This window comes from Zingiber officinale, chromosome 4A (genome assembly GCF_018446385.1).
Source record: "Zingiber officinale cultivar Zhangliang chromosome 4A, Zo_v1.1, whole genome shotgun sequence".
Lineage (NCBI taxonomy): Eukaryota > Viridiplantae > Streptophyta > Magnoliopsida > Zingiberales > Zingiberaceae > Zingiber > Zingiber officinale.
The window spans coordinates 30,823,163-30,849,771 of NC_055992.1; the positions used below are offsets into that span (position 1 = coordinate 30,823,163).

Below are 26,609 nucleotides of genomic sequence, written 5' to 3' on the forward strand. Positions count from 1 at the left end.
CTTATTACAGCGGAAGTCTTATTCGTAACATTTATAACCTTTTCATGACTTTAAAATTCACCATGACTAATCATCTAATCACATAAACCACATAGCATACTTAATATTGTTTTCGAGTCATGATACTCAACACAAAGTAAAATGTCATGAAGTTATAAAGTAAATGACATAAAACTAGGCATAATTCTTATTTAGTGTAAGCAGGTATTTTCTTTATCCTTAGCCAGATCACTGCCACACATGTCCTTCTAGCCCCTCCTGCTGCTCCCCTAGTTCATCCATCCCTTGCCCTTATCTGTAGTACAAGAAAGTAAGCTGTGAGCACTCATGGCTCAGTAAGTTCCTTTCCTACTCACAAAAAAAACCGTATAGCATATTAAAACACAAGTCATATCACATGTAGATAATTTCTTCATATCATATAGCATATCATGGCATAATCACAACATAATCATCATACATGTCATAAGCATCATCATAAACATCATAGCATAAACATAAGGTATCATGACATAGCATAACATAAACATCATACATGTCATAAGCATCATCATAACCATCATGGCATAAACATAAGGTATCATGGCATAGCATAACATGATCATCAAATGCACCTTGACATATCATAACGTTATCATAAATATCATGGCATAATCATAAGGTATATGCAAGGTGTATTCTTAAACATGCATCATGAAAACATATGCAACATGTCTTTTGAAAACTATTAGCATACATACTTAAACATAATCTCAACATAAGAGGGGATTCCGGCTTGTACCACGTACATAAATGCGTGCGTCCTAGTAGGTCCAAGGTAGCAAGTCTTGAACCCTACAAGGCATACATATACTAGGCCCGTTTCTTAATCCATCGACCTAGGGGCACTTAGGAGCCCATCCCTAACGAGGCCCGTTTCTTAGTCCATCGATCCCGGGGCGCTTATGGAGCTCACCCTTGGTACAAGCCTTAAAAGTAAAATAGCATGTCATATCTACATAGTCCATATCACTCATGTCATATTCATGTCATGAAGAGTGCTCTTGATCCCACTTATAGGGAAGCAACTCTTTAGGCATAGCTTAAAGCATGTATATTTGAGCACACAGCATATCATGAACTTGAGCACACAGCATATCATGATCACATGCATAATTAAGCACACAACCTATCATGAATTTGAGCACACAGCATATCATGACATTGAGCACATAGCATATCATGAGTTTAGGCACATAGCATATCATGAATTTGAGCACATAACATATCATGAGTTTAGGCACATAGCATATCATGACACATAGCATATCATGAATTTGAGCACATAGCATATCATGAGTTTAAGCACATAGCATATCATGAATTTGAGCACACAGCATATCATGAATTTGAGCACACAGCATATCATGAAATTGAGCACACAACATATCATGAAATTAAGCTCATAACATATCATGAATAGGACCTAACATAACAAATAAACATCACAGCATGTCATACTCTTATCATATCATAAAGCATTGCATGTGAAGTTCATCGAAAGAACATAATTAGGTCTCTAACCTTAGTAACAAGTGGTGGCCGAAACATGTAGAGATGGCTTAGGTTAGCAAGCAACAAAAGAGCATGTGAACCCTAAACATTTAACATTTTTTAGAACATAAGGAACATCTTAAGCATGTTTGGTATAGGTTCTAAGCTTTCTAGGTTCTTTTTCATATCATGGCCGAAACCCATTAAGCCTCATTTTTGGGTTATAAGCAACATACAAGCATGAAAAAAAAAACCTAACAATGGCCACATCATATTTCATAAGAACAACTTGAGCATGTTTGATTTTGGTTCCAAGTTCTCTAAGCCTTTAACCCTAACATGGCCGAAACCCTAGCAACATGTTTCTAGGTTACAAGTAACATGAAAAGGTTGAACTTCATACCAATATCTCAGTACATATCATGAGAAGCACCATAAGTACTCTTAGTCCAAGTTTCAAGCTCTCAAGCCCTTTAACCTAATGTGACCGAACCTTGTTAAGCATGGGGATTAGGTTTCTAGTGGCATAAGAGCATGAAGACCATAATAACTTTCTTAGTATTCATTACAAGGAATAACATGGACCACTTAGTTTAGAATTTAAGCATCCTAGGTCTTAAAAGCAAGTGTGGCCGAGAGCTATAGAGCAAGAATTCAAGTTTCTATGCAACAAGCAACATAAGAACATCAATTTATTTCATATCTTTTCATCAAGAAGGTCATGAGTATCTTAGACTTGATTTAAACTTTCCTAGGGCTCAAGCCTCAACATGGCCGAATCATCATATGCATAAAAATATAGTTCAACTTAACATAAGATCATGACATAACATATTAGCTTCATATCTTGTCTTATGAGAATCATAGCATGCTTAGGGTTGGGTTTTAAGCCCTTCTAGGCCCTCAACTCTATCATGGCCGAATGTTCATGAAGATGAAAATCAAGTTCAAATCAACATACAAGTGGAAAGAAAACATTAATAATACCTTTTACCCTAAGGTACATATCATAAGGACAAGAGAGCATGCTTGATTTAGGTTTAAAGCTCTCCTAGTTCTTTTGTTCTTGCTTGGCCAAAAATCTAAGTTCATAAACTTATGTTCTAACCAAACATTCTAGCATGAAAATATTAGTTTAGTCCCCTTACCATAAGATACATATCATAACAACCATCATGAACATACCTAGTTGGTTTTTTTTTTCAAAGTTCTTTAAACCTTTCTTTTTGCTTTGGCCGAAACCCTCTTGAAACAAACATAGGTTTTTAAGAAATATATTTACATGACAATCATTTAGCTATTGTACCATAGGTGAGGGGAACTTACATCCTTTCGCTTGTGGTTTTTCTTAAGGAGAAAAATATCCTAGGAGCCAAGGAAGGAGATAGCTTCTTCTTCTTGTTTTTCTTGCTTGAAAAGGATAGGTCTTGTAGGTGTCCTCTCTAGATTTACTTTTCTTAAAGAGGAACTGAGCTTAGTGTTCGGATCAAGGAGATGGGGGAGTCCTTGGTCTCGGTGGAGAAAGGAAAAGGAGGAAGGAGGAGGAAGAAGGAGAAAATGAGAGATTTCCTTTCTCATTTTCCATTTATTCACCATGAGGGGAATTTATGCCTTCATTAATTCCCTCTCTTAACTCTCCCATGTCTCTTCTCTTGATTCTCACGAAAATGAGAAGAGGGAAAGGTGAGGAAGGCAACTTGCCTTCTTCTTGTTCCTTCTCTTAACCAAGAGGAAGAAGAGGTAGGAAATTTGGTTTTCTCTTGCTCTTTGCTTTATTTTTCTTCTCTCCTTTAACTACCACTTTTATTCCTTCCTATCCATATGTTACTCATTATCCTAGTGGTGATTATATCATTAGTCTTCCTCCATTATTTGTGGGAGGTTCAAGGTTCAATCCTTGGCCTCCACCTCTTACCATTTATTTTTATTTTGTTTCTTAGTCCTCTTTTTCTCTTATTATTTCTATTTATTTCCATGCTCTAATGGAAATAATACTCATGTACTTATAAAAATTTGTGGGTGTTACAGGGTCACCCAAAATTTAGTCGGATGGGTGATTGGTACTTGTTCTTGTTGGTCTTATATTTGGGTTAGTAACTGGTTCTTGTAATTCACTAGGTATAGGTTGAATTTCTTCATCATCTTCTATATTTCTTGAGTTAATATTTTCATTTATTACATTGGAAAGATTATTCTCTTCATTGAAAATTGCATTTATTGTTTCTTCAACTTTTAGGGTGTTTTTGTTATAAACTCTATATGCTTTACTGGTTGTAGAGTACCTTAAAAAGATTCCTGGAGTTTATTTTGATGTAAATTTCCCTAGGTAGTCTTTGGTATTTAGAGTGAAAACTTTACACCCAAGCACCTTTGAATAGTTTAAGTTTGGAATTTTATTATAATACATTTTATATGGTGTTTTATTTTGAAATTTATTAATTAAAATTCTATTTTGTATATAATAGGCTGTATTAATTGCTTCAGCCCAGAATGGATTAGATAAATTAAATTCATTCAACATGGTTCTAGCAGCTTCTTGTAGGGTTCTATTTTTATGTTCTACTAGACCATTTTGTTGGGGGTTCTAGGGCATGATATTCGTGTTTATATCCATTAATTTTACAAAAATCAATAAATTTGTGGTTTTCAAATTCTCACTCATGGTCACTTCTAATTATTTTTATTTGAGTGTCTTTTCCATTTTTCTATTACTTTACAAAAGGTTTTAAAAATCTCATAGGTTTCATCTTTGGTTTTTAGAAATTTTACCCAAGTAAATCTTGAGTAATCATCGATTATGACTAAGCAATATTGATTTTTGCTTAGTGACTTGGCTCCATGTGAATCAAACAGTCTAAATGTAGGTGCTTAAGTATCAAATTAGTTCTACTTAAGTTGGTTAACTTGTGAGTTGACTTGTTTTGTTTACCATGTTGACAAGCATTACAAATTGAGTTTTCTATAAATTTTAGTTTGGGCAGACCTCTAACTAAGCCATTTTGACTCATTTTTGAAATGAGTCTAGTATGAGTGTAACCCAGTCTCCTATACTACAACTCAGTTTCTTCTTGTTGTGTCAATAGACATGTTAGTGAAGAGGATGGTAGGTCAATTGTATAAATATTCTTTTTCCTAATTCCCTTAAGTGTGATTTCAGGATTTTCAATATTTTTAATTAAGCACTCAAATTTTGAAAATGTGACTAAATATCCCGAGTCACACAACTAACTAATACTAAGTAAATTAAAATTGAATTGATCAACCAGTAGAACTTTTCGAATATAGAAATCGGAACTTAACTGGATATTACCTGTTCCGATTATCTTAAGGGTTCCGTCATTGTCGAAAGCAACTTACCCTAGGTTCTTGAGTTTCAGCTTAGTGAATTTCAATCTATCTCCAGTCATTTGCATGGAGCATCCATTATCTAGCATCCATTGATCCAAATCTTTATGTTCCTACACATAAAGTATTTGATTTGAGTCAATTTAATGGATTCAAGAGATAGTTTGATTGAATCACTCCTTAATGTTCCATCTCACCCAGTCTAGATGGTCAAACATGGTATTCCTATGTGTGATTGTGAGATGGTTTATTCAGGTTTAGGTTATGAATTAGATTTAGTTAAATTAATTAGGTTAGCTTAGTTAATTTGATTAAGTTAATTTAGTTAATTTGATTAGTTAATTTGATTAAGTTTATTAATTAGTTAATTTGATTAAGTTAATTAATTAGTTAATTTGATTAAGTAGTTGTAAAATAATTTTAAATTAAGTTATTGATTAAGTTATGTTTTAATTAAGTTAAATTTGTTTAATTACGTTGATTAGACTGAATTAATGTTTAAATTGTATTGAATTGAGTTTAATTAAATTCTACTAAGTTCATCCTAAATCCATCTCACCCGATCTAAATTATCAAGCAGGGAACCTTATGTATTTTTATAAGATGGTTATCTTTAGATTTAGATTATGTCTAAGGGTTAATTTACATTTGAGTTAAACTTAGGTTTTCCAATTAGTCAATTAAATATATATTTCAAAGATTAGCTCCCAGGTTGTGGCGAGTCACTAAGCCTTCTTGGGTATGAGATCATCCACCACTTCTAGACAGAGCCTTTCAAAGAAATTATATATTTAATTTTCTTTTTAAAACCCCTAGGTTCAATTGGTCAAGTGTAAATTACGCTTAGGTCCTTAATCTAGCCTAATCTAAGCTTTTTTATAAAAACAGTAAAAGCAATCATCAAACAATTTTAAGAACAGGTTTTCTATTGGCTCCCCCTGGATCATAGCCTCGATATGGTCTATCAAGGTAATGTACTTGATCCTTGGGGACCCAATATTGACCAAGTCCAACTTGATTGACCAAGTTGGACTTAGGTACCCATGCTTGGACTATCTTTCTATTTGGTCTGTTAACAAGTGATAGATATGAACGATATTTCCTTTTTGTTCTAAATCCTAGTCCGGATCGATTATATACGACCTTCTGTTTTCCAAGAATCAAATCAAGATTCTTGGAACCCAGTATAAATCATTCCAACATGATCTTCAAATCCTTAACTTGAGTTTTCAGGCTGGAATTCTATTCCTCAAGCTTTTAGACTTGAGTTGAGGTTTCAGTCTGAATAGGTCTAATCAAGGATTCGAGTCAATCACTTCTTTAAGGGTTGTTACCTCCTTTAGAGGTGATTTGATCCGAACATTAGATTTAGCTAATTTACGCATGAGATAATTGACTAGGTTATGTAATCAAGAAATACTTACATCGGGGTTAGGCCGTTCAGAAACGGATACGGATCTGTGGCTTCGTTCAGACTCAGCTTCCGATTCGCTCTCGGTCTCCAATTCGTCGATTTGATCCCAGGCCGTCAGTGCAAGGAAACTCGTCTGTTCGAGCTCTTCATCGGACTCTTGTGATGAGGACTCATCCCAAGTTACCTTTAGAGCTTTCTTCTTTCTTTGCTTCTTTGCAACCTTTTGATTTGGGCAGTTGACTTTGATATGCCCCTTTTGGTTGCAGCTGTAGCAGGTTACTTCGAACTTCATCTTTGAACTTGGTTGAACTTCCTTGGACTAGATCACCTTCTTGTTGAAGCCCTTCTTCTTTTTGTAGAGCTTTCTTACCAAGTTGATGAGTTCGACTGTGATCTTGTAGTCATCATCATCTGAGTCAGGTTCTTCTTTTGACTCCGGTTCGATTCTGCATCTTGCTTTTGGTTTACGCGTTCTGCTTGTACCTGCAATCAAAGCTATACCCTTCTTGATTGATCGAACATTAATTTGTTCATGCAATTCAAATTCAGCAAATAATTTGTCAAGTTTAATTAAAGATAGATCCTTGGATACCTTGTAAGCATCTACCATGGATGCCCACAAGGTATTCCTCGGAAAAGCATTTAGGGCATACCATAGGATGTCACGGTTCTCCACTTTCTGTCCGATTTCGTGGAGTCCGTTGAGCAGATCTTGTATTCGGGCATGAAGCTGGCTAGCCGTCTCACCTTCCTGCATTTTAATGTTATATAGTTTATTAAAAATGAGATCCCTCTTACTTACCTTTGTGTCGGGCGTGCCCTCGTGCAACTCGATCATCTTTTCCCACAATTCTTTGGCGCTCGAGAACGGGTCGACGTGGTTCAGCTTCTCCTTCGTTAGTCCACATTAGAGGATACACGTTGCTTTTGCATTGGCTTCTACTTTCTTTATTATGGTTGTGTCCCAGTTCTCGCACAAAACTAGTTTTCCTCCGTCGTCATGTGGGAGCGAGATATCGATCTTGATGATCATCCATACCTCAAACTGAGTTTGGAGGTAGGACTCCATTCGACCCTTCCAGTAGCCGAAGTATTCCCCAGAGAAGAGCGGTGGTCGGGCTGTACTATAACCTTCTTGATGGGCCATTTAGATCTAGCACACAAAGAAAACAAAAAATTTATTCCAAGACTTGGTCTTGGTTTAGTAGTGCGGGAAGAAGAAGAAAAAAATACGAACTCGAGTGGTGTTGCACCGGCTTTGAGAAAAAATACGATTGCGATAAAATTAGATCGGAAGGCGGCAATTCTATTGATTCCGATCGATTCTGAAACTCTGAAAATTACCACGAAAATATGCTTGACTGGTGGTTGCACCAAATTGAAGTGACCCTGCTCTGATATCAATTGTTGGTTCGAAAAGGGCTAGAGGGGGGTGGATAGCACTTGTGGCTTTCACTTTTCATTCGTTTCGGAAATCTCAAATTAAATACGCAGCGGAATGAAAATAAAGACAAACACAAAGAACAAAGACACCAAGTTTTTTTACTTGGTTCAGAGCATATGGCAACTCCTACTCCAAGGCCAGCACGTAAGAGTGCTTTCGATGGACAAATACTAATCAATCGAAAGATTACAAGGGATTACAATTGAAGTACAAAAGAACTTGAAATGAAAACAATATCGACGACTCTTGAGAGAAATTCTTCTAAAAGGATTGTCGTCGGAGCTTTTGGGCATCGTGGAGGCGTTTTCTGAGCAGCTCGAAGAAGCAAGAGTTGATCGTTGAGTTGTTTTGCAGCTTCTGGTCGAGGCTCCTTAAATAAACTGTTCCGGGCACTCGGAAACCCCCCCTTTGGGCGCCAAGACCACGTGGCTCGGCCACTCCACGTGTGCCACGTCAGCTTCCCGATAGATTTTGGGTTCCGAGCGCTCGGACCAACTTCGAGCTCCCGGACTAGCTGGGGGCGCCCGGATCAGTTCCGGTACCCGAACTTGCTTTCTCCAGCAACTTTATTTTCTACAAAACAAAGTTAGTCCAGGCATAAAACAATATAGAATATAAGAAATGCGACAGCCTCCGACTGTCCGATTCTGACTTTGAGTTTCGTAGAAACTCTAGGTTGAACCGACGCTTAATGTTCCCTCACTGGGGAACGCGTCCTCACCTACTCCGCTCAGGAGAGTATACCTGTTGCCAGTTAATCCTCCAGACCAACTGGACCTTTGCTCGGCGCTTGAGTCTTCCGATCTTCATGCTGGACGTTCACTCCATGACCCGTCCAGACTTCCACCTGGTTCGCGACGCCAGGACTTTCCACCTAGGGTTACCGCCCCTTAGGATTTTTGTCGAAGCTTCGACCCGTCAATACTTTCCACCTAGGGTTACCACCCCCTAGGACCTAGGGTTACCTTCCCCTAGGGTTTTCCACCTGCCTAATCGCAGCTAGGACTTTTGCCTAAAATACCTTAGGGATTTTCCTGCAAACTCATTCAAACACATCAGATCACAAATAAACTTAACTTTGAATCTTTTGTCATTATCAAAACTTAGGTTCGATCGTCGGATGCTTCTCGCACCAACACTAGTGACAAGCAGATCCCACTAATTAGTTTCTAGTGATGTCGATCTAGGTCCCTTATCGGTTGTCTTCTGCAGGAGAGAACCGACAACTTCCTACAAATACATGTTAATTGAGGATATGAATTGGTGAACCATGTTGCATTGATGAATATCATAATGAAACTGAATTCCTAGAATACTCGCAAAAACCAAGTTTCCCATTTACTTTTCTATTTCTTTGCCTTATTTTTTTACTTAATACATTTCCTATCTTAGCCGATTGTTTAGCTAATTCTTCGTGAGACATTTCTAGTGATTGTAATCAGTCCCTGTAGGTTTGATATCTTTTATTACTAATGATGAAACCGTGCACTTATGGTTGCATAACAACAACTTGTCCTCTAAAACCTCTCGTAAGAAAGGAAACTCCAAATGTTTAGGTGAGGTAACAACTATGGGAGTCTTGTCGCGCTTCGGGTCATGAGGCGGTGAATCCCTAGTAGAGGACTCTTGACACCACTCAGCTTTGTTGGTGCGGGAAGCATCCGACGATTGACCGTTGTTTTGATAATGACAAAGGAATTCAAAGTTAAGTTGTGTTGTGATTTAATGCACTTGATTGAGCGTTTCAGGAAAGTCCTAGCTGCGGTTAGGCAGGTGGAAAACCCTAGGGGGTGGTAACCCTAGGTCATAGGGGGTGATAACCCTATGCGGAAAATCTTGGCGGGTCGAGAGCTTCAGGCAAAAGTCCTAGGGGGGTAACCCTAGGTGGAAAGTCCTGGTGTCGCGAACCAGGTGAAAGACTGGACCAGCCGGGAAGTGGAAGTCCAGCAGAAAGTCTGGAAGCCACGAACACTGAGTAAAAGTCCAGTCGATCTGGAGGATCGCACTGGCATCAGGTAAATCTCCTGAGTGGAGTAGGTGAGGACGCGTTCCCCGTAGAGGGAACAGTAGGCGTTGGGTCGACCTAGGGTTTTTGGTAGGAAATCCAAAGTCAGACCCGGACAGTTCGATGACTGTCAAGTATATTTATCATATTATTTATGTGCTAATTTTGTTTTGCAGGGTTTGTGTTTAAGACTAACACAATTTGCAGGAACAAAGGAGCAACTTAGACCTCAGATGAACAATGTTCGAGGTGCCTCCATGGGGCTTGGAGGCGCCTCGGGTGCTAGCCGAAGCCAGCTGCCCAGAGACGCTTGAGGCGCCTTGGACCAGGAGTTGGAGGCGCCTTGGAGCAGCTTGGAGGCGCCTTCAGTGGGATAAGGTGCGACCAGATCAGAGCTAATCCATGCGTGCGAATCGGCGGCCTGGAGGCGCCTCGGACAGGCTTGGAGGCGCCTCGGACAGGCTTGGAGGCGCCTCCAACACTGTTTAAAAGGGGACTTCGACCAGCAGCTTGAAACATCAAATTCTAAGCAATCCTCACGCTGCAAGCTGCCTATGAGACAATTGATGTGCGTAGATTGTATACATTTATTGGCATGTTTTGACGTACATTCACATACTTTGAGCATGTCTGATCTATGCATTTTCATACTTTCAGCTTTCCTTTTTAGCATATTTACTCTCTTTGTTCGGAGATCTGTTTTTGTGCATTTTTTGTACACAGGAGTCAAATTTGGTGAAGATTTCATGTTCAAGGCCAAACCTATAAGTAAGTAAGGGGAGAAAGCACCCGGCCGTGTACCAGACACGGCCATGCCACAGAGGGGTGCTCAAGCCGTGTGGAGATCAGAGGTCGTGTGGCAGCAACAGGAAAGGAAGTAGGCTCGGCCGTGTGAACCTCACACGGCTGTGTCAAGATATGAAGCAATCCAGAGCTTAAACCTTACATGGCCGTGTAGATCTACATGGCCGTGTGAAGTTTCCAGAGACCAAGAAGGCTCTGGCCGTGTGCACTACATGGCTGTGCAGGGTTTCCAGTAAACAAGAGAGCTCTGGCCGTGTGCACCACACGGCCATGCCAGGTTTCCAGAGACAGATGCAGTTCAAGCCGTGTAGATCTACATGGCCGTGTGAAGGGGATATTGGAGATGTTTGCCACGGCCGTGTCTCACACACGGCCGTGCAAGGCTGGCAAAGAGGAGAATGGGCAGGGCCGTGTGAACCTCACACGGCTATGCCATGGGGCCGTGTGGCGCCCAAACCTCACCTCTATTTAAACCCTTCTTCAAGATTTGAAAGGGGATCTTCTCCCCCTTGGGAGAGAGAGAGATTTGGGGCTTTTCCTCCATTCTTGGGAGGATTTCTTCGTGATCTAAAGGCGGATCTTCAGCGGAATCGACTCTGAGGAGCGTGGATAGGATCCGAAGACCAAGCGTCATCTTAGATAAGTTTTCTTTCTCTCCTCTTTTTGAATTGGGGGATCAAGAAATGCTTGTAATCTCTATATTTTCAGATTTCTCTCTTCGATTCATGGAGTAGATATCTTGTTTTAGGATGAGGGAGTATTTGTATGATGAATTGATGTAAACTCTTGTGGATTTGTCATTTCCTTGTTTCTATGATATTGTCTTGTTTGTATCAATTTGATCTTGAATGTATTGTTGTGATATGGACCTAATTCACATTCTTGATTGATTGTTTGAATGTCCTATGGATCTTTTAAAGATTATCCCCCACTCGTTTTTTCGAGGGAAGCACGCGAAAGGTGCAAGCCCGTGTAAGGACGCTTGAGGGATAAGATTTAGGGAAAAGGAGGACAATTCAAGAGGGTAGGATAGATTTAGGGATTAATCTTTATATCTTATGGGTTGAGGAGTATGATCTTGTGTTGATCATCCGAGGGATCTTCGTGATAGGAACAAGCCCGTGTAAGTACAACATAAGTTCATATCAACTTGATTACATTTAGGTATAGATTTCAGTCCTAGGCCGGTTGTCTATTGCAAGAGAGAACCGGCAACCTTCTATAAATGTTGGACAATTGAGAAATAGGATTTGGTAGATCATTTATATTGAGGAATCTTACAAAGAAACCAAAACTCCTAGAACATTCCTTTATCATAGCCCATAATCTTGTTTGTTATCTTTCATTCTTATGTTTACTTTTCATTAGTTACATTTAGCTTTTGGAAACCAATTAATTAGTTGTTTAGCTAACTCGTGTTGAAATATTTCTAGTGCTTATTCCAGTCCCTGTGGATACGATAATCTTTTATATTACTTGCGATATTTCTGTACACTTGTGGAGAGCGAACAACAATCCGGAAGTGCTGCAACAACATCCCGATGGCCCGAAGCTTCAATTTCCATTTTTCTGTTGTCTGTTTAAAGTTCATTTATAGTTAATTTGTACTTAGCTGGTAATAGACTTTATGAATTATAGTTGTTGCCCACCGTAAACGTTCAACGAGCGTGAGCCTTGGAGTAGGAGTCGCCCTAGGCTCCGAACCAAGTAAATCTTGGTGTGCTTTTGTGTGTGTTCTTTATTTTATTCCGCTGCTTTATAACTCGATAGTTTTACAAATTCGAAAATCGTGAAAGCCACGAGCACTATTCACCCCCCTCTAGCGCTTTCGATCCAACAAGCTTCAGTACAATCTTCTATGGGTATTCACATTAAGGCTTTGGGAAACTCCATGGGGTGCTTAAGTTTAGCCCGCTCGTCCATCATCGACAATCCTTTAGATGACATGGCCGAAGAAATGGGTGCTTTTGAAGGGGAAGGAATCGTTGCTTGTTGTTTTTGAGCTAGTGTATATGCCTTTGCTAGTATAAGAAAATTGAGGTCCTCTTGTGACAAAGTTACTATTACTTTTCTGGCATCATCCATCTTCGTATTCCAAATTAGGCAAAGAGGTTCCCACAGACAACACCAAATTTGATCTCGTCGGGAAGCTATGGAGAGTGGACCACCAATGATGTGGCGTGAAAGTTGACTTGCTTCAAGAACTCTATGAAACGCCTACCTATGAAACCTTTGTGATCTATGAACAATCAATCAAGAACTCAATGATGTGATCTATATTAGTAAGCATGCCAAGGAGGGATCCCTAGATTAGCTACTCGAACGATCAAGTTAGAAAACAATGGTGACGCAAAGGAGGAAAATGAAGACAAGTATGTAGACGTGCACGTGCATATCTACACAGTGAAGAAGAACCCCTTTTATAATGTGTCTAATGTGGTATTATCCTACTATTAGTTATTAAGTCTCATCACCATGCTTATACTTTAAGCAATAGTCACATCATATGCATGGGGAGAGTATGTGGCATATATTGCGTGTATTGCATATTTGTATACTAATATGATTTTTTGACTCTCTAACAAACCCACATGTTTTATTATGGTAAAAGATGGACTTTGGGGCTAGGGCTATTTGGGTTGTTAGATTGTTAGCTAGAAGATGCTACTTAGAGAGTTCATTTGTATATGTAGCCTAAATGGGGCATAGCAATATCCCCGAAAAGCGGGTAGAGTTTTATGGGTAGGGATAGCAAGCCCATGTTGCTCCCTTTATGGCATGTCCGATCGGCAGGGCCGATCAAGAGAGGGGGAGCAGAGCCCTGTGCAAGTCCAATCAGAGCCGGGAATGAGGATCATAGAGAGTCGTTTGATCGGTATGGCAAATCAGGAGAGGGAGAGCAGAGCTCCGAGCAAGTCTGATCCAAGCCGGGAATGGGGCTCATAGGGAGTCATCTGATTGTAAGGGCCAATCGGGAGAGGAGGAGCAGAGGCCCAAGTGAGTCCAGTGAGAGCAATCCTATCGGTAGGGTCGATCAAGAGACGAGCAAAGCCCCAAGTGAGTCCGGTGAGAGTCATCTGATCGGCAAGGCCGATTAGGAGAGGGGGAGCAAAGCCCCGAAAGAGTCCACTCCAAACCGGTGAATGAGACTCATAGAGAGTCATCCGATCGACGGGGCTGATCAGGAGATTAGTAGAGCCCTAAGTGAGTCCCCCTTGGACTTTAACTTCCACCTAGGCAGGCCCATTGGCGCCTCGGGCCCTACTGAAAGGTCTCTCCTATTCTCCATATCATTGGTTGATGATTTCTCAAAAAAAAAAAAAGAATTTGGAACAATCAACTCGTTTAGTCAACCGCTGAATTTCAAGCAAAATAGAAAGTTTGAAAGTCGAATGTGGAAGTCGACTGTTCAACAACATAGTTAACTAGAGAAGTATGTGTTGGGACCTTGACGTCTGCTAGAGGGGGGTGAATAGCGTCTCACCCAAATCGTCGATTCCTAAGCTTGTTAGTGCACAACGGAAACAAAAATACTAACAAACAAAAGGAAAGCTAACCCTAAAAAATAATAAACAAGAAGCAAACCCAATGACATATTGTGTAACGTGATTCGGAGATGAACTTCTACTCCACGGCAGTCTGTAAGGTGGACGATCCTGATCTGTCGGTGGATGACTGTCTGGAAAACCTCTGGCTAGCTCGTGTAGCTCCTTGTGGGTAGAAAAATCTGGCCACAACCTTATACAAATACGCTAGATCACTTGGGCACTAGGAGACTCTAATTAGGGTTAACCACCACTAATTTCGTCAATCTTAACCAAGCTTCCAATGCTTGGTTGTATAGGCTACAAGTTAGAAAACCCTGCCTACTAGTCGACTGCAAAACTAGTAGTCGACTGCCCTCTATGGAAATTCGACTGTTACATCCCAACGTCTCGATACCAGTCGACTGCCAAAACATGCAGTCGACTGCTCCACACTGACCGAACGAACAGAATCATTCTGTTCGCACCCAGTCGACTGCTAAAACATGCAGTCGACTGCTACAGTGACACTACAGTACTGCTACAGTAAAACCCTAGAGTCTAGGATTTGACCCCCGAGTACATTTGCTCAGCACTCATCCTCGCCCGACCAAGCTAGACTTAGCCTTCTAGCCTCCTCCATCAGCCTTGCGTCCCTCGGATGCCTCCCCATCCTTCACGTCTTGCCTTCTGAAGTTTCCATCGGCCTTGTTATTATTGTCGGGTCTTCCTTTGCCAAGAGGTCGCGCCTCTAGGACTTCATCCATTGCCAAGTCACACTTGGACTTACGTTGCCAAGACTACATGCTTGGGCTTACACTGCCAAGACTCATCCTTGGACTTTTCTCCTTTGCCAAGATCACACTTGGACTTTCCTTGTTGTACCTATATTCTGCACACTCACAATGCATATCAAATTACAACAATAATCCTAACTTAAACTTATACCCAAACATCAAAATCTATGGTCACTAGATTGCTCCAACAGAATGTAGTCAATTGTAGACAAAATCCAATGATGATGTTGAAGATTTTGACTCACCCAGAATTAGCTTGATATGATAAGATGAAGGTGAACAATCGATAGTTCAATCGACTGATGATGAAATATATGAAAGTACCTATGGCAATCGCATAGGCAACAACTTCTAAAAAAAATTCTTGGCTAACTCTTGTTACGTTCTTGCTCGGATATTTCCTTAAGTTTTCCAATGAGAAAATCTAGATCTATTGTTTCTCGTTCATTTCGTCTATGACCATAATGATTGGATCAGACCAGCTATGGCATATTTGTATAAATTTTTTCTCTAAATGTGGCGCGCAACCAAAGGATGTTGGGCTTCTGGGCTACCTATCCTACACGCTTCCTGATTTACCCTAGTGGCCAATGAAAAAAGTCCTTAAGATCGGGCCGGTCTCTTCCAAGACTAGTCAATGAGGCTAACTGGATTTATCATAATGAACAGATCAGAGCTTCATAGATCCAAAAGATCCAGATCTTGATCTCGGAGAAAAATATTATATTTTTTATGAGTCTTTTGCTCCTTAAAATCTAAATCATTTGATAAGACTAAAATTAAAGGGTTCTTCTACCTCGATCAAGGCTAAAAAAAATTAGTGAAATATTTGGTGAGTACTCTAGGATCGTAGAGTAGGAGTTGTGAACCACATCAAATCTGTGTTTTATGTTTGTGGTGTCTTTTTCTATGATGCATTGCTTGAGTTTGTTTTTGTTGTTATTGTTCTTAATTCCAATGTGTTTACTCAAAAGTAACCCACAAGTAACCAAACTTATAATTTATGATATTCAACTTCCTCCCCCTCGCACATGACCTGTCACGCCCCAAGGGAGTCCTTGTCCAGAAAATGGGCAATATCCTCCCCCCCCCCCCCAATGACAATATATGGAATCTGGATACATAGTCATATGGTTGTACAAGTATAATAACATACAACTCACACGACTAGAATAAAACACAACCACATAGTTTAATATACATCCCACACGGCTAGATCAACAACCACGTAGTTATATACGCAGTCCACACAGTTGGAATAAAAAATAGTATAATAAGTAGATCACATGGTTGAAAACAAATAAAATACAATGGAAGATATAAGGGAACCCCATAAACCAAATGTGATAGACTACTAGTCGGCTAGACTTTACACAATAACCATCAGAAATGACAAAAGTAGCCACAAGGATAAACATCAAGTTCACACCAAAATTATTATAATGTTAAGTACATACAAATTCAAAGAAATGAAAGAAAGCAAAGATCATCCTTAGATGTGACGTGGGATCGGTAAATAGGATACTCCAAGTGACTCTACAACATCTACAGGTTACTTGAAAAACATAAAACATAAAAGGGGTGTTGAGTCCGGATGACTCAGCGAGTAATAGACAAGATAGTGCATGGTCAATATAAAACATGGCGATCAAAGTATACAGTCTCAATTGGGAAATAAGAACATGATCATATATAACATAATCATAATTGACATAATGAAAGCACATACCTAATCTGGATCTAACACATCTGATAGAATGATCAGTAAACTCACTAGAGATCAACAACATATATGCTCGTAATACCTGAGTAATATAACTGACAGTATTTACATGTATGATAAATAAACATGTATGAAGCATGGTAATTATATACAACAATCATATCTCAAGAAAATGCAACAATTACAAGCAAATGTAAATATATCTCTAAAAGATGCACCGTGCATTATATGCATATGAGCATGTATCCGTCACTCCTACACTCCAGTCATAGCCGCCACTACATCTAAGTGACCAAATGGGCAGGACTATGACGACTGCATGCATCTCCAGCTACCACTACAGCTGAATGGTTGAGATGGGCAAGATGTAGAGTAGCTATCTAGCTACATAACAATGAGAGGTCACTGCCTGCATGACTCCAACTACCATTACTCAAAATGGTCGAGCGGGCACAATAGGACAAGCTCCAATCTAAGCTACCAGTCTTCTTGAGTGGTCGAATGGGCAGCTAAAAATAACTGACAACTCTCTCAACCACAAGGGAGACTTTGGTTGTCAACATGCATTGCAATGATGGACATGATGTAAATAATCATGATACCGACACGATCATCATCAATGCAACATCTCAATCCACAAAAGTACTTTCAGTACATGATTTATCAATCACCTAAGTCTATATGTTCGAATATATCTAATAGGAATCTACTAATCAACAAATACACTAAGTAACAACACCAGACATGTACGTACCCTAAAACATAGGTATAATCATCATGATACTTCTAATAGTACACACCAAATCTATGTACACACCCAATATAGGTTTAATCGACTTGATACTTCCAATAGACACATCAGACATGCGTGCACACATAACATAGATTCAATCAACCATATTCTTCTAATAAACACATCAGACATGTGTGCACAAATAACATAGATATAACCCGAAACATGATCCATCAATATATATATGCATAGACTCAACAAGTATCTACAAATAACACATGAGGTGTTAGCGCAGTGGGGTCGGCAAGAGGTGAGTGAATTTCCTAAAATAGAAAAATAAAACCCCTTCCCGATCCTTGGACTTAAACTAGAAACACAATTAAAAACAGAATTAACAACTTAAAGAAATAAGTAAAAGGCCACTATTTACTTGGTTACAACCTAATTAGTTGTTAATCCAAGGCGATTGAAAAGTTCACTAAGAATCTCCTTCTCTGAAGACAGAGAAGCCTTTTACACATACTGAAAGCTCATAAATAGCTAGGAAAGTGATTATAGAAGTTGTTGTTCTATTTCCTAGCTCTAGGGGCCTTTTTATAACTCCTGGAAATCCTATCTGTAGCTTGAGGGCATCTCCAAAGGGCTTGGAGGGCATCTCCAGCGAGGCGCCAAGGGATAAAGTTTTATCCCTTGGACATGGTCAGTTTTCTTGGTCCAAGGCTCCTTCCATGCTTACGGAGGGTGCCTTCTATTGGACCATTATGGCTGGCTAGAAGGGGGGTTGAATAGCCTGCAAAAAATAAAAGCATAACCCTTTCTCGAACTTTCAACAGAACACTTGCATAAAATGAAAAAGCAATAAATTAAAACAGAAAAGAAAGAGGCACCAGATGTTTACTTGGTTACAACCGGGGAGGTTGTTAATTCAAGGAGTGGAACACACTAGAATATCTCCTTCAGGCGGAGAAGCCCCTTATAGCAATGAAAGCGCAAAAAGAAAGAAGCTAATCTAGAGATTGAGCGTACAAGTGTTGGAGTTACAATTTCTAAGTTGTTGAAAAGCTTCTGAACCAAGGCTGTATTTATAGCCTTGGTCGGGGCGCCCCGAAGGGGTTCTGGGCGTCTTGGGGGATAAAACTTTATCCCCCAACGTTCAGATCGCAATTGACGCGATTTGATCAAAAAGTCAACTCCGGACGCCCGGGAGGGGTCCGGGCGCCCCGACTGGGAAAGTCAACCTCGTTGACTTTTTCCAGTCGGGGTCTTCTGCTCCGGCTCCGTTTGCCTCAGATCGAGTCTTCCGCTCTCTTGGGTGATCTCTGCCATCCGAAATAGGGATCACCCCAACCCAACTTCTGGTCTTCTTGAGCAGGCTTTCGCTCCGGCTTCTCGTTCCTCGGAATCGCCGCGTGCTTCCTTCTCGTCCACCAGCATACTCATCCGCAGTCTTCGTCCCTCGGTCGCACCTTGTGCCGACCTTCTCGCTAGCTGCATCTCTTGCTCCTCGAGCAGTCTTCCGCTCCGGCTTCTGATCCCTCGGAACCACCGCACGCTTCCTTCTCATCTGCCAGTGTACTCTTCCGCAGCGCCTTGTCCCTCGGATGCACCGCGTGCCGTCCTTCTCGCTAGCTGCGTCTTCCGCTCGACTACCTGTGCTCCTAAGCTCCTGCACACTTAGACACAAGGTTAAAAACACACAAGACCTAACTTAACTAGTTGATCACACCAAAACAACCTTGGGGTTCCAACAATCTCCCCTTTTTTGATGTGAGCAACCCAAGTTAAGCTAGGGAAAATAGACATAAAAAATAAACTAACTAATTTTGTAATAAAGTGCAAAAAGATAGAAAATTTAAATTTTGGTCTACCTCCCCCTATACTTATACTTTTCCTTCTCCCCCTTTGATCACATAAAAAAAATGGGGTTCCGAAAAAAAATCTAAGGGTTTTAAAAAAATTTTCTAACTTTCCTAACAAAGATTCTAAGTTGAATAAATTCTAAGTTAGAGAATTTGTAATAATTTTTAGTAAAAATGATTTAAGTTAAAAAAAAACTTTAAGTAAAAAAAAATTAAATTCTGACTTAAGAAATTTTACAAAAATATTTTTAAAAAATTTTCTAAGTAAAGATTTAAGCATATTTTCTAATTTCAGAAAGACTTTTAACTTTAAGTATAAGTTTTACGCACAAAGAAAATTTCAAAAAAATTTGTAAAATTTTTAAAAAATGTTTAAAAACTTTTTAAAGCATTATTAAATTTCCACCTTAATGTTTTAATCAGAAAGTTAATTAAATATTTTTATTTCAATATTTTGGCTTTCAGGTCGTAACGAGGCACTAGGCCTTCTTGGTTATTGGAGTAACAAACACTTCCTTAGACAAAGCCTCATAAAGAAATTTTAATGTCTAATTTTCTCGCTGAAAACTCTAAATCTAATTAGTTCAAGTTCAAGTGAGATAGGACTTTGGAACCTAATATAGGTTCCAGCCTACTGGGTTGACTAGGAATTTCTTAGGGATATTTTTCTTTGAAATATTTCCAATCTATCCCTTATGATATCAAAAATATCAATTTAAATTGTTGTATTTTCTAAAGTATGTTTTATTTTTTAGACTATCTATTTGTATTTTCAAATTATTATTTTCTGATTTTAATTTTTCATTTTCTAATTTTGATTTGTCTAAATCTTCTAGAGGGCAAGATTTAGCTAGTATTACTTTTAAATTTTTATTTTCTTTTTCTAATTTGCAGCAATCTTTTGTTAATAATTTAACGAATTTAAAGAGTTTATCGGGAGGAAGAGATCGTACCTCACTTACCTTGTCGACCTCGTTGTCTGTGTCTCCCCCTGAACTACTGCTATATTCCGACGTGGCTCCCCCTCCATCGATGCTCATTTCGGAAGAACTTGACTCGCAGTCGTCGTCTTGATGACTCGCTATTAAAGTGAGCCCGGAGAACGCCTCAACTTTTGATTTGGATGATGTATCGTCCCACGTCTCCTTTAGGACCTTACGTTTTTTATAGGCTTTTTACCTTTATCCTTGTCCTTGTTCTTTAGCTTGGGGCAGTTGTTCTTGACGTGCCCTTCTTCGTTGCAGTGGTAGCAGCAGATCATCCTTTTCTTTTTACCCTGCGGATGGTTAGAGGTTCTAGATTTACAAAGTTTTTTTAACCGTCTTACCATCATTATCATTTCCTCGTCATCGAGAGAAGACTTCGACTCAGATTCGTCTCTCGATGCTTTGAGGGCGACGTTGTTCTTGGGCTCCTTCGTACTTGCACATCTTGATTCATGCACTTCAAATGTAGAAAAGAATTCTTCTAATGTAATTTTTTCTAAGTCTTTTGAAATATAAAAGACATCTACTAGTAATGCCCATTTTGAATTTCTAAGAAAGGAATTTAGTGTGTACCTTAGCGAATCTCGGTTACTTACCGTCTCTCCGAGATTCGAAAGTCCGGTGATGATTTCCTTTATCCTTGAGTGCAGATGCGCAACTGTCTCGTCTTCCCCAAGTCGCAGGCTAGTGAGTTGGTTGCGGAGTAAATCCTATTTTGCGAGCTTTGCTTTAGATGCTCCTTCGTGTAGCTCAAGAAAATTTTCCCAAAGTTCCTTCATGGAGTCGTAGTTGCCGATTCGGTTGACTTCTTGTGGCGGAAGAACGCTTAGCAGATGGTACTCTGCTTTGCCGTTTGCCATATAGTCGACCTGCTCCTTCTTTGTCCAATGGTATTTCTCCTTACCTTCTGGTGCTGTAAAATCGAACTCCATAATTAACATTAAATCAAAATCGATTTTAAAGAATACTTGCATTAGCTTTTTCCAAATAGCGAATTCCCCTTCGAACTTCGGCGGATAGATGCTTGGTCCAACCATTATCTCGTTGCTTCGTTTTGTGGTTAGTCCTCCTGAAGCGCCTTGGCTCTGATACCACTTGTTGGACCGTTGCGGCCGGCTAGAAGGGGGGGGGGGTTGAATAGCCTGCAAAAAACAAAAGCACAACTCTTTCTCGAACTTTCAACAGAACACTTGCGTAAAATGGAAAAGTAATAAATTAAAACAGAAAAGAAAGAGGCACCAGATGTTTACTTGGTTACAATCGGTGAGGTTGTTAATCCAAGGAGTGGAACGCACTAGAATATCTCCTTCAGGCGGAGAAGCCTCTTACAACAATGAAAGCGCAAAAAAAAAAAAAAGCTAATCTAGAGATTGAGCGTACAAGTGTTGGAGTTACAATTTCTAAGTTGTTGAAAAACTTCTGGACCAAGGCTGTATTTATAACCTTGGTCGGGGCACCCCGAAGGGGTTCCGGGTGCCTTGGGGTGAATAAAACTTTATCCTCCAACATTCAGATCACGATTGACACTATCTGGTCAAAAAGTCAACTCCGAGCGCCTGGAAGGGTTCCGGGCGCCCCGGCTGGGAAAGTCAACCCCGCTGACTTTTTTCAGCCCGGGTCTTTTGCTTCGACTCCGTTCGCCTTAGATCGAGTCTTTCGCTCGCTTGGGTGATCTCTGCCATCCGGAATAGGGCTCACCCGAATCCAACTTCCGGTCTTCTCGAGCAGGCTTCCACTCCGGCTTCTCATCCCTCGGAATCGCCGCGTGCTTCCTTCTCTTCCGCTAGCGTACTCATCCGCAGTCTTTGTCTCTCGGTCGCACCCCATGTCGACCTTCTCGCTAGCTGCGTCTCTTGCTCCTCGAGCAGTCTTCCGCTCCGGCTTCTCGTCCCTCGGAACCACTGCACGCTTCCTTCTCGTCTGTCGGTGTACTCTTCTGCAGCGCCTCATCCCTCGGACGCACCGCGTGCTGTCTTTCTCGCTAGCTGCGTCTTCCGCTCGACTATCTGTGCTCCTAAGCTCCTGCACACTTAGACACAATGTTAAAAACACACAGGACCTAACTTAACTTGTTGATCACAGCAAAATAACCTTGGGGTTCCAACACCTTCCATGCTTACGGAGGGTGCTTTCCATGCTTACGGAGGGTGCCTTCCATGCTCATGGGAGGCGCCTTCCACCTACTGGGTTAGCTAAGAATCTAAGGGGTACATATTCTTTAGGAATTCTTCTAAGTTGTCCCTGATATTTTCTAATGTGCCAATTTAACCTTCTATAAATTCTAAATTTTGATTTTTGAAAGTTATTTGGTTTTAAGCATGCACCTTTTTTCAAACTTTTGATTTGCATTTTCAATTTATCATTTTCTAACTTTAAATTGTTAAATAATTCTAAGGGGCATGTCTTAGCTAAGTTCAATTTTAACTCAACATTTTTCTTTTCTAGCTTCACTAAATCTTTAGAAAGAATTTTGATAAAGCTAAAAGACTGCTTGGGAGATAGAGAACGTACCTTACTTATCTCAATTTCTGATGCTCCCCCTTCATCACTGCTTTCTTCTGATGACCCTCCCCCTTCATCAATGTTCATCTCTGAGCTGGTTTCATCTTCTACTTGATAGTTGACCATTAGAGCTAGTCCTAAGAAGGCCGCAACCTCGGACTCAGAGGATGATGATTCATCCCATGTAGCCTTCAGATTCTTGTGTTTGGACGATGTTGGTCTTTTGTACTTTTCCTTTTCATTCTTCTTTAGTTTAGGGCATTCATCCTTGATGTGTCATTCTGCATTGCAGTTGTAACAGCGGACTTTCCTTTTGCTTTAATAATCCTTATTCGTCTGCGATTTAAATTTATTAGATTGAATAAACTTAGTGAACCTTCTTACCATTAGGGCAGCTTCGTCTTCATCAATTGATTTTTCGGAGTCGGAATCATTCGTTCTTGCCTTTAGGACAATGTTCTGGCTCGGTCTCTTTTGCCCTGCACACCGAGATTCGTGTAATTCAAAAACGGAAAAGAGATTGTCTAGTGTACTTACCTCGAGATCCTTTAAGATATAGTAGGAGTCTACTATAGATGTCCATTTCGGTGTTCTTGGAACGCATTTAATGCATACCTTTGTGCGTCCTAATTCGTTACCGTTTCTCCGAGATTTGATAATCCGGTGATTAGCTCCTTGAGTCTTCCATATAGTTGTACTACTGACTCTCCTTCTTCCATCCGGAGGTTCATCAGTTGATTCCGGAGCACGTCCCATCTCGCAAGTTTTGTTTCGGAAGTTCCTTCGTGTAGTTCCAGGAAATTCTCCCAAAGTTCCTTTGCTGAGTTGTAATCTCCGATTCGATTTACTTCCTGGGGTGGAAGTACGCTGAGTAGGTGGAACATGGCTTGTCCATTTACTACGAAGTCTGCTTGCTCCTTCTTGGTCCACTGATATTCTTCTTTTTCTTCTCCTTGGGGGGGGGGAGGTTGGAGCTACAAAATCATATTTAATTATTAGCAATATTTTAAAATTGGTTTTGAAGAATACCTCCATTCGTTTCTTCCATGATGTAAATTCTCCCTCGAATTTTAATTTGGTGGTAGATTGTTGGTCCGACCATCGTCTTTGATTTTTGATGTTTCAGGCGGTGGTTAGTCCTTCTGAGGTAGTTGGGCTTTGATACCACTTGTTGGCGCAGCAGGGTCGGCAAGAGGGGGTTGAATTGCCTGAAATAGAAAAATAAAACCCCTTCTCGATCCTTGGACTTAGACTAGAAACGCAATTAAAAATAGAATTAACAACTTAAAGAAATAAGTAAAAGGTCACTATTTACTTGGTTATAACCTAGTTAGTTGTTAATCCAATGCAGTTGAAAAGCTCACTACGAATCTCCTTCTCTGAAGGCGGAGAAACCTTTTATATATACTGAAAGCTCATAAATAATTAAGAAAGTGATTACAGAAGTTATTCTATTTCTTAGTTCCATGGGCCTTTTTATAGCTTTTGGAAATCCTATCCGTACCTTGAGGGTGCCTCCAAAGGGCTTGGAGGGTGCCTCTAGCGAGGTGCCAAGGGATAGAGTTTTATCCCTTGGCAACAGTCAGTTTTCCTAGTTGAAGGAGCTTTCCATGCTCATGGAGGGTGCCTTCCATGCTTGCGGAGGGTGCCTTCCATGATCATGGGAGGCGCCTTCTGCCTGAAGGTAGCAGAGATGCGCAGGCGCCTTGGAGGCACCTTCAACTCCGTTGAGGGCGCCTCCAGCAGTCTTCATCAGCTTCTTTCGCTCTTCTGCTGCTTCGATCGCCTGGGTGATGCGGCCAACCGAAATAGGGCTCAATCGAACCCAATTTCCAGCCTTCTCCTCGAGCAGGCTTCCGCTCCGGCTTCTCATCCCTCGAACATCGCATACGTTCTTCTCGTCCATCGGTGTACACTTTCGCAGCACCTCGTCCCTCAGATACACCGAGCCCTTCGGCTCCCTTCCCGTGCCATCCTTCTCGCTAACTGCGTCTTCCGCTCGACTTCTTATGCTCCTAAGCTCCTCCTGCACACTTAGACACAAGGATCAAACCAAAACAGGACCTAACTTAACTTGGTTGATCACACCAAAATAATCACAGGGTCCAACAAGAGGTATAATGCGACACTTATCATACAACTCACCCATGTGGTTACGTAACACCATATAGGTAATCAATCAGATTAACTCCTATAGTGTACACCATACACGTATACACGTTACATGCATATAGTCAATCAATATAGTATCTCTTAGTGTATACCATACATGTGTAAACTCTACAGAGTATAGATATCCAAAGTTAAAACTATATAAATATTAACTAGATCATCTCTAAGGTCAAGCAGGTAAGTATCAAGTAGGATAAAATGAATAGATTTAAGGTAAAACAACTTAATCCATGAATAAAAAATAATCATGCACTAAGTTCAATGAACTATAGAGGCCAAGGAAAAAATACCCGTCTTTTATCTTTAGATCATGTCAAACAATTTCCACATCAAGATACTCGCCTCGAATCTAAACTCCTGCAAACACATAATAATAAGCAATTTAGCTAATTTCCATCATACATCCAATAGCTAATACCAAATTATTATTTACCTTGGGTTAATTCTCCTTTATTGATCGAATCGGAGCTAACCCAACCTTAGCTTAATCCATCCAAGTGATTTGATTAAATTAGGTCCTCAATTAAACCTTAATCATATCATAAACTTACTATATTAGGGTTTATATATGCATCATCTCTAAATCTGACCTCATTCATAATTGATCATAACTACATTCCCTAATCATTCCACGATCCAATTGAGTTAATTACTCTTAATAATTTCACAATCAAAGTGGACTAACTAGCCCTAACTCTTCTATAATCAAAATAGGTTAAGCTAAACATAGATCAATGTCAACGACTCACCGGGTTGATACCTCAGCCAATGATTCTCCCCTAGAGAAACTCACTGTCAAAATTGATGCCTGGAGAAGGTGAAACTGCTGCTCCAATTCCAACACCCAAATTTACAATCAATACATCCACATCTAAGAATTAAACTCTAACTCTTATTCTACAACCTTTAGCTAACAACTTACCCCTAAGCCGGATCCACACTTCCTCACAGACAGAATCCGAATGTCTCTATGGTGCTGTGGTGACGAGCCGAGGTAGAGGAAAGGACATCGACAACACTAGGGCACCGACTCGAAGGCAACGAAGAAGGATGGTGGTGAGCCAAGGCAAAGGAAAAGGGCGGCGACCATGTGGCACCGGCAACTTACCCCTAAGCCGGATCCACACTTCCTCACAGACAGAATCCGAATGTCTCTATGGTGCTGTGGTGACGAGCCGAGGTAGAGGAAAGGACATCGACAACACTAGGGCACCGGCTCGAAGGCAACGAAGAAGGATGGTGGTGAGCCAAGGCAAAGGAAAAGGGCGGCGACCATGTGGCACCGGCACGATCGAGCGGTGGTGTCAAGTAGGGATCTGATGCAATCGGGTGACAATGGGGAGTGGAGTAAGAGGTTGGCCGAAGTAGTGCAAATCGAAGATCAGAGACATGATGCGCAGGGATGCGGCGATGGGAGATCAAGGCTAAGGCTCGAATCTCCCCTCTTGGCCGAAGATCTGTTTGCACGGGGTGACGATCTAGGGAGTGTGGTTGGTTGGCTCAGGCGATCGATAGAGGAGAAGGCTTAGCCAACAATGATCGCACGGTGCCAACACGATCGAGATGGCGAAGATGCAATAAGCAGGGAACATAGTAAGGGAAGAGAAACGAGATCAACGTAATGCTTTAGGTTACTGTAGCAAGCTTTTATACTTAGGGTAATCAACCTAACCCTAAGTTAATTCTCAATTAACTCCCACTTGATAGTTATAATCACAAGTGGCTTTCTCTGTGCCTAACATATTCATCCCCTTAAACATCTTATACA

General features: G+C 40.5%; 1 long non-coding RNA gene across 3 annotated transcripts; it reads right to left on the minus strand.

The window, feature by feature from the left end:
• On the minus strand, positions 1–26,570 carry LOC121969774. 3 transcript variants are annotated; one of them, XR_006108648.1, is made up of 6 exons: positions 25,764–26,570; positions 25,591–25,667; positions 25,275–25,370; positions 25,132–25,198; positions 16,596–16,671; positions 1–295 (listed from the first exon to the last, which is right to left on the minus strand). It is a non-coding gene; the product is annotated as an uncharacterized LOC121969774 (long non-coding RNA). The 3 variants fall into 3 exon arrangements; XR_006108647.1 differs by having other exon boundaries at positions 25,275–26,570; XR_006108649.1 differs by lacking the exon at positions 16,596–16,671 and having other exon boundaries at positions 25,275–26,570.
• Between the last annotated feature and the right edge of the window lie 39 nt (positions 26,571–26,609).